Below are 8,652 nucleotides of genomic sequence, written 5' to 3'. Positions count from 1 at the left end.
ACACCTCATATAGGAAACTTTACATACATACACGAAAACAAAGGATCTAATAAGTCTCTCTTCTAATGCTATTTGCTCAAAATGTGCAGCTCTCGCACTGCACGGTAAATCCCCACTGTGTGTGTGTATGTGTGTGTGTGTGTGTGTGTGTGTGTGTGTGGGAAGAACAACCATTTTTAGAGATTTTGGCAGAAATCCAATAAATAATTTGAGACGGCCTAACTCTAGGTGGGAGAAATACAAGCAAATAAAAAAGTGTATGGACTCCAACTCGAGTACAGCGGATTTCAATTTACAAATCCAATATGTGAATAATGACACAATATATTTGCACACAGAACACATTAAGTTTTTTTTTTTCTTAATTAAATTATAATACACCGTTACTTAGCCAAAATTCAAAAATATATTAAATAAATAAAAATAAACCTTTTCTTGATCCGATTACACTGGTCAACAGTGAAATCATTACTGACTTGAAAAGGCCCTAATCTGTAGTATTTTGGTGTGCCGAACACGAATATAACCGTGAAAAATTTGTATTGGCTCTCGTTTTGAAGATATTCATATACCTCATTTTCTATGTTTCACTGTGTAAATTTCTCCAGTAGGACTGCAGCAACATCCGGAATAATGATGTAACATTGCATAATACCATCATGCTCACATCATCCACAGTTGATTGCATCATTTTCTGATGCAATGCAATACTAATGCCATGCGGCTGCTGAAGTAAGTTGACGTCAGCAGTGTACTATACATGTGTAGGCCTATTATACTAATGCCAGGCGGCTGCTGAAGCTGACGTAAGCAGTGTACTATATAAAGCCCAATCAGATAGGTTCAGCATTTAAAATATTTTAGACGTTGTGCGAGACAGTTCAAGCTACTGTTACATAAAACTTATTATTTTATCCATTTACGTACAATAAAGAACAGTAATGCCTCGAAAGTGTGTTAATACCGCGGACAATTTTTGCTATATTTGTAGGGAAGTGACATTTGCCAACCAGAAGAAAAGTATCAATTCTCAAGTGAAGAAGGCATATCATCTTTACTTCGGATGCAAGGTTGGTGACCAAGACAAGCCTTGGGCTCCGCATATATGCTGTGCTACATGTACAACACAGCTTTCACAGTGGTTGAATTGCAAAAGGTCATCAATGCCGTTTGCAGTCCCAATGGTGTGGAGAGAGCCAAGCAACCACCTAAATGACTGTTACTTCTGCTTGGTTCCTCCTCTTTCCGGCGGAATAACGAAGCGAAAGAAGTCGAGAATAGTCTACCCAAACATTCCGTCTGCATTGAGACCAGTTCCACATGGTGAGGGACTTCCTATTCCAGAACCTCCAGCAGAATATTCTCTTGATTCATCTGACGAAGACAAAGGTGAGTCGACCTGTTCTTCTCCTGGTCCATCAGCATGCAGTGATCCAGATTTTCACTGTGGTGCATCATCAACCCCACACAGAATAACACAGGAAGAACTAAATGACCTGATTCGTGATTTGGACTTATCAAAGAACAAGGCAGAATTGCTAGGATCAAGACTCCAACAATGGAATCTTCTAGAAGAAGATGTCACAATTACTGCATATCGAAAGCGCCACCAGCAATTGGAGCCTTTCTTCAGAAAGGAAAGTAATCTGATATTCTGTTCCGATATTGAGGGCCTCATGAATGCTTTAAAAATCACTCATGACCCACAAGAATGGAGACTATTTGTGGACTCTTCGAAACTGAGTCTCAAGGCTGTGCTTTTGCACAATGGAAACATTCTTCCATCTATTCCAGTAGCGTATGCTGTCCACATGAAAGAGACATACGATAACTTAAGGCAGCTACTGAATTCCATTGAGTATAACAAGTACAGCTGGCACCTCTGTGGTGATTTGAAGGTAGTTGCCCTTTTAATGGGACTGCAGCAAGGATATACAAAATACATTGTGTTTCTTATGCGAGTGGGATAGCCGAGCAAGGGAAATGCACTACATGAGGAAGGAATGGACTCACAGGCAGAATGTAGCCATTGGAGAGAAGAATATCCAACACCCAGCTCTGGTTGAGGCTCAGAAAATCTTGCTACCACCCCTTCACATCAAACTAGGTTTGATGAAGAACTTCGTGAAAGCCATTGACCGGACTTTGCCAGCATTCCGATACCTGCATGAAAAATTCCCTCGACTCAGCGAAGCAAAGATAAAGAGGGAGTTTTTGTGGGTCCTCAGATTCGAGAGCTTTTCAAAGATGACCGGTTCAACAACTTGCTGGAAGGTGACGCGAAACAAGCATGGAATGCTTTTCGCCTAGTTTCTACAAACTTCCTCGGAAATGTTAGGGCAGAAAACTATAAGGAACTAGTAGAAGACATGTTGATGAAGTATAAGAAACTTGGCTGAAATATGTCTCTAAAGATTCACTTCCCTTCATTCCCATTTGGATTTCTTTCCTAGCAACTGTGGTATTGTTAGTGATGAACACGGCGAACGTTTTCATCAAGATATCGCAACAATGGAACAAAGATACCAGGGAAAATGGTCCACTACAATGCTGGCTGACTACTGCTGGACACTCCTCAGAGATGGCTCCCGAACAGCTGTACAAGAGACAGGCGAAGAAATCTAAGATGTAGTCAATGACTTGATTTTTTATAGGTAGGCTATTACAGTTGACCTTTTACTATTGGAATGCATTTCGTTATGTAAACATTAATTTCTTGCAGATTACAAAAAAACTAGAGCCAATTTGCAATTTGACTGTCATATTCGTGTTCAGCACATAAAAATTGATAAGAATTGACTAATTTTATTTCAGTAACATGACTTTTGTAAAAATTTGTTGTCCAGTGTTATAAGGTCCTAAGATTACTGGGGAGATTTGGGAAAAAATAAAGGCTATCCCAACATGGAAGCAAAATATAGCATACACAAACTATAGCATATATATATATATAGCACACACGGGATATAGGCGACCTCTAGCCAAGGTCAACCAAGAGTATAGGGAAGGGATTTCAAGTCAGGTGATGGAAGATGGAAACCTATTCGGAAAAACAACCCTATAGATAAAACTAGGTTTTAAAAGAAATACCCCGTTAAAAAGGAGAATTAAATTTTTTTGACCTAAATTCTTTTGCATAATATAAAACATACAACACATGGGGGGGGGATAAATACACATAAAACACTATAATTTTTTGGAAAAGTGGGGTGGGGGGTCTGTCTGGTGCCGGCCCCCCCCCCAGTACTTCGTCTTGTGGGGATAAATGTACGTCATTTCCTGCTGGCGTCCTCTATAGGTGGAAAATCGTATCTAAGTAACAGTGATGTATACTTTTATTTCGAGAAATTAAATTATTTTTTCTGTACACTTTATAGGTTTTTTTGGTTCTTTTTGTTCAAGTATAACTACTTTTAATCATGTTATGCAAATCTGATGTATAAAGAAAAAATGTTTGGTGCATGGCCGGTAACTTTTATACGTCATGGCAACGGAAAATAAATTCCGCGCATGCGCATTTTGTGTGGGAGCACCAAAAAAAAACCCCACACAAAAACAAGCAATCTACTAAAACAAGCCATTACGTGAGAACTTGGCCTGAAAAGAGCAAATATAGGTACTATAAAATATTGCTAGTCTCGGATTTGACAAGCCTTAGTTTTTTATGCTGATGAATTGGACCGTTGGACTTTTCCAGTTTGCAGAATTAGTTGTACAGGATTCCTTTGAATCGGGAAACCTATGACTCGTAGCGGGGATTCTCGCAAGGGCTTGACATCGACTCGTCAAGAAACCCATTTGGTTGATACAATATTCTTGGCGTGAGCATAATGCAAATGTGTATATTGGCTTGCACTGTTTGCAGCTATGATGTACGATGTTAGAGAATCTCATTCGGTCAGGATATTCTTAACCACCAACTGATATCTTTTATCCTAAGCAGACGTCTTCAATACGGTACATTTTACCAAGAGGTAAATGGTACCGTATTGAAAGACGTGTTAGGATAAAAGATACCGTTGTTAAAGAATATCCTGACCGACTGAGATCTTAACATCGTACATCATAGCTGCAAACAGTGCAAGCCAATATACACATTTGCATTATGCTCACGCAAGAAATATTGTATCAACCAAATGGGTTTCTTGACCGAGCGATGTCAAGCCCTTGCGCGAATCCCGCTACGAGTCATAGGTTTCCCCGATTCAAAGGAATCCTGTACAACTAATTCTGCAAACTGGAAAGTCCAACGCGTCCAATCTATCAGTAATGTTACTCTAATTAATACATGACCACAAATCCCAACTTCCAAATTGTATGTCAATGTCACAACTGCAAAGCTTCTCTTCGTTAACTTTCCGTAACTTACCGCCAGTATTCACGCCGTGAAACTATACAACTCAACAACCTAATACAGGGAACCGTTTTTACTACGCCACCTTAGGCCTTTTAAATCATGATTTTTAGCTTCATTTCGCCTATAACTTTGTAACATATTTACCACCACAGCAACAATAAATGGCGCCCGCCGACGGCGGAACAGTCCTTTTCTGTTGATTCCATTGTATAATTTACCAATCTCCAGTCATAAATACTGCACCTGGAGTCACACGATCAATTCACGCAATTAGATTTGAATAGGGACTACTGAGTGACAGGGATACTCATGCGGCTCTTACCTGAATTCACCAAAAGTAAACCATGTCATCTTGAAACTCACTTACACTTCACTCCGTAACGTTTGCCCCTAGTAATTGGCTAATTATTTTGGTCTAAAGACTATAATCCCAGCACCGACTTCCCATATTCAAGCAAGTATATAAGGAATCCTTAAAATGGAGAGCGGTAAACAAATGCGCATACTCCAAAATATATTACAATATTATACATACCTTGGAATTTTATTAACTATTTTTGTTTACATATTTTCATTGTACTCGTGGATGGGTAATGTGATTTTGCGTTCTGCCTTGCTTATAAAATGTATTGTCTTTGGTCAACAAAAGTTGATTTAGAGAGGATAAGAAAAGAAGTTTTGTTAAACGATGATGGAATTAAATAAACACTGGGGACAATATCGTACGTTGCACATAAATCGCAGAGATTAATTGAGATTTTGCTTAACGGTCAATCAGTCCGCACTCGAAGTAGGGAAATAAGCGAATAGTGCAAAAGCCGACCATTGTCTGATAATCGACGTACATCTGCCACAGCCATATATTGTAAAAATCCCATTACTACAGGTAAAAAAGAATTAACTACAACTGCTTCTTTGGGGCGTCATGTGTGACCAGTGTATATTAGTACTGTGTTAGAAAAATATTGCGACAAACCAAAGTAAAGAAAACAGTCACTTTTATCAATCAGTCCATATCGTTTTACAAATTATACTGAATAACTGACTTCAGTAGAACTCAGAAGAATGTATTCCTGTAAGCACATCACGATTGCGGTGTTTGTACATTTATATAAAGTGGGATCATTTTACAAGCAAAGTATACATTTAAAAATTAACACTACAAATGAGACAACGCTTAAGTACATACGGATTATAATCGTGAGATGGCAAAGAATGGTTCATATGTTGAGAGGTAACCAATACACCAACAAAATAAGAGTTTGTAAGAACATCTTATTTCCTTCTTAGATATACTTAGCCATAATGCAAATTGTTTCCTAATATGAAACATGTAAACATATTCCGACCATGCTGGAAACAAAAATAGTAAATTTAATTTAGTTCAGCGTAAACTGTAAGTTAGTTCTTTCCTTTTGGCATGGTGTCTGAATAAAAAAGTATATTTCTCAAATTTGCTAACCACTACACTGTCATTATGTAATTAGATACCTAATTGATGTACCATGGTTGTATACATATATCTATAAATATATATAGTTTTGTGGACATGTACGGTTGAATAATACCATCCCGTGTTTGTGTAGGGAAATGCGTACATCACAATCGCACTCGTAAATTTGAATCAATACCATCTCATGAATGGTTAGGGGCCGTCCATTTAGTATGTACGCATAGAGGGGGGGGGGTAACCCAAATGCATAGGCTTGAGCATGGAGGTATACTGATAATATATGTACGCATTTAAGGGGGGGGGGCGCTGAAACCTCGAAAATAAGTTGTATAATACGTAACCTGTTCGACTTGGTTCAGTAGGCTTTTGCATTTTAGCGGACATAAGACAAACTTGTCCCACCCAGTCACACTATCCTGACACCAGGCCGACTAATCCGAACACTAACCTCTTAATGATCGGCACCAAAAGAGGCAGCTGCTAGTACCATTTTTATGTCTTTAGTATGATTCGGCCGGGGTTTGAATACGCGACCCCTCGCATCCGAGGCGGACGCTCTATAGACACATTGCACCATCGGAGAAGTCGCTTAGTAAAGAATGTACGATACTGGTTCCTGTTTTTCATGACAACTCGACCTGGAGACCTACCTGATGGAAAATGAAGGCGCATTATAAGGTTATAATATACGAGTCCATAAATACATAAATATTTTTAAATTATAATTTTCGAGCAATTAGTGTCTCTTAGCATTTAACAAAGTCTGCTTGCAGTAGCGTACTAAGGGGAGGGGGGTTACAACATACTTCGATGCTAATACTACTGATTTCAAGCATAAAATTAAAGCTAAACAACAGCATATAACATGTTTACATATATTATTAAGTACGTCTTCATTTGTCTTTCCGTGCGCCAAATACCTTCCAACACAAAGATTTTCCATATAGGTAAATTAGTTGTACCAATCTTAAACAACCATATATTTCGACATATATACTATCAATGTATAGGTTTCTCATCAGTTTAAATCGATCTGTGCCAAACAAAGTCGAGAAAATTAATAATAAAAAAGTTGGTGTTTATGACTCATTATTGCTTGCGACTTTACCGATCTTCATATCCTTGATATGTGCATCTACCCTTCCCGTTTTGCGATAGTAGCACATACTTGGATGCTAATACTATAGATTTGAAGCATATAATTTAAGATGTACAACATTAAATAATATGTGTATGTATCTTATTAAGTACGGTTTCATATGTCTGTTTGTGCACCCGATGCCTTCCTATCCGAACGGTTTCCATATAGGTGAATAATTTATACCAATAGTAAACAAACACAGCTTTTGACAAATTTCATATTAATATATAGGTTCTCATCTGCCTAAATCGATTTGTGCCAATAGACGTGTGTGAAAATACAAAATAAAAAAGTTCCACTTTTTACGGAATATCGGGTGCGACTTTACCGATCTTCATATGCTTGCTACTTTAATACACCCTTCCCGTTTTGTGATTGTAGCACATACTTCGATGCTAATATTAGAGATCTGAAGTATAGAATTAAAACTATACAATATTATAAAATGTGTGTATATATCTTAATAAGCACGTCTTTATTTGTCTGTCCGTGCGCCTAGATCCGACCTATACGAAAGTTTTTCATATGGGCGAATAAGTCATAACAATCGCAAAAACAACGGTTTTGACACATTTGATATCAGATGACAAATTTGATTTTAATTGATATGTTTCTAATCATACTAAATCGATCTGTGCCAATAGACATGTGTGAAAATGCAAAATAGAAGGTTTTGTTCTTTTTACTGAATATCGGGTGCGACTTTACCGATCTGCATATCCTTGCTACGTGAATCTACCATTGCCGTTTTGCGATCGTACTACATATTTCGATGCTATTGCTATATATCTAAAGCATATAATTAAAGCCGTACAACTGTAAATAGTATGTGTATGTATCTTATTAAGTATATCTTCCTTTGTCTGTCATTTCGCCTAATGTCTTCCTATACGATCGTTTTCCATACAGGTGAATAACTCATAACAATAGTAAATAAACCCCGATTTTGACAAATTTGATATAAATTGATAGGTTTCGCATCAGTCTAAATCGATCTGTGATAGTAGAAATGTAAGAAAATGCAATATGAAAGTTTTGGTATATTTGACTCTGTATCGCTTGTGAATTTAACAATCTTCATAACCTTGATACGTGCATCTTCCATTGCCGTTTGTCTCGGTATCACAAACTTCAATGTTTATAGTATAAATCTGAAGCATACAAGGAGAGCTATACAACAGTATATAATATGTGTATGAATCTTATTAAATACATCTTGATGTGTCTGTATGTCCGCCCAATGTCTTCCACAGCGAGCGTTTTCCATATTGTGTATTGTTCCACTTCCTATTTTTACACTACCTAATTTTGACCTAGTTTAATAAACACCCATTTCTACAGAGGACACATCTGTCGCAGCCTCGACATTTTTTTACACTTATCAGCATTGAGTCACTCGGACAAAAAGATTTGTCAAAAGTCATATCATTATTATTAATGAAGTGAAACAAGGACACATACGATGAAAAAAATAATACATTTCTCCAATTCACTTTTTTCCAACCAGGAAGTCCTCTTAAAATCTTTACCAACTATTCTGACAAGGCAAATACAATTCGTTCCATACCAATCATCCAGTCTGCTACTCAACATGTGTTAGCTATGTGACTCACAGCTGATAACTGCATCTCCATCACCTTTTTAGAATTGTGTTTTGTGTTTTACGTGAATATGTCATTACTGATTTTCTGAGGTGGTTCT

The sequence above is a fragment of the Sinohyriopsis cumingii genome, unplaced genomic scaffold (genome assembly GCF_028554795.1).
Source record: "Sinohyriopsis cumingii isolate HCF-2022 unplaced genomic scaffold, ASM2855479v2 utg000365l, whole genome shotgun sequence".
NCBI classification, from domain to species: domain Eukaryota; kingdom Metazoa; phylum Mollusca; class Bivalvia; order Unionida; family Unionidae; genus Sinohyriopsis; species Sinohyriopsis cumingii.
The sequence above is the reverse complement of the archived record's forward strand: the minus strand, read 5'-3'. Positions refer to the sequence as shown.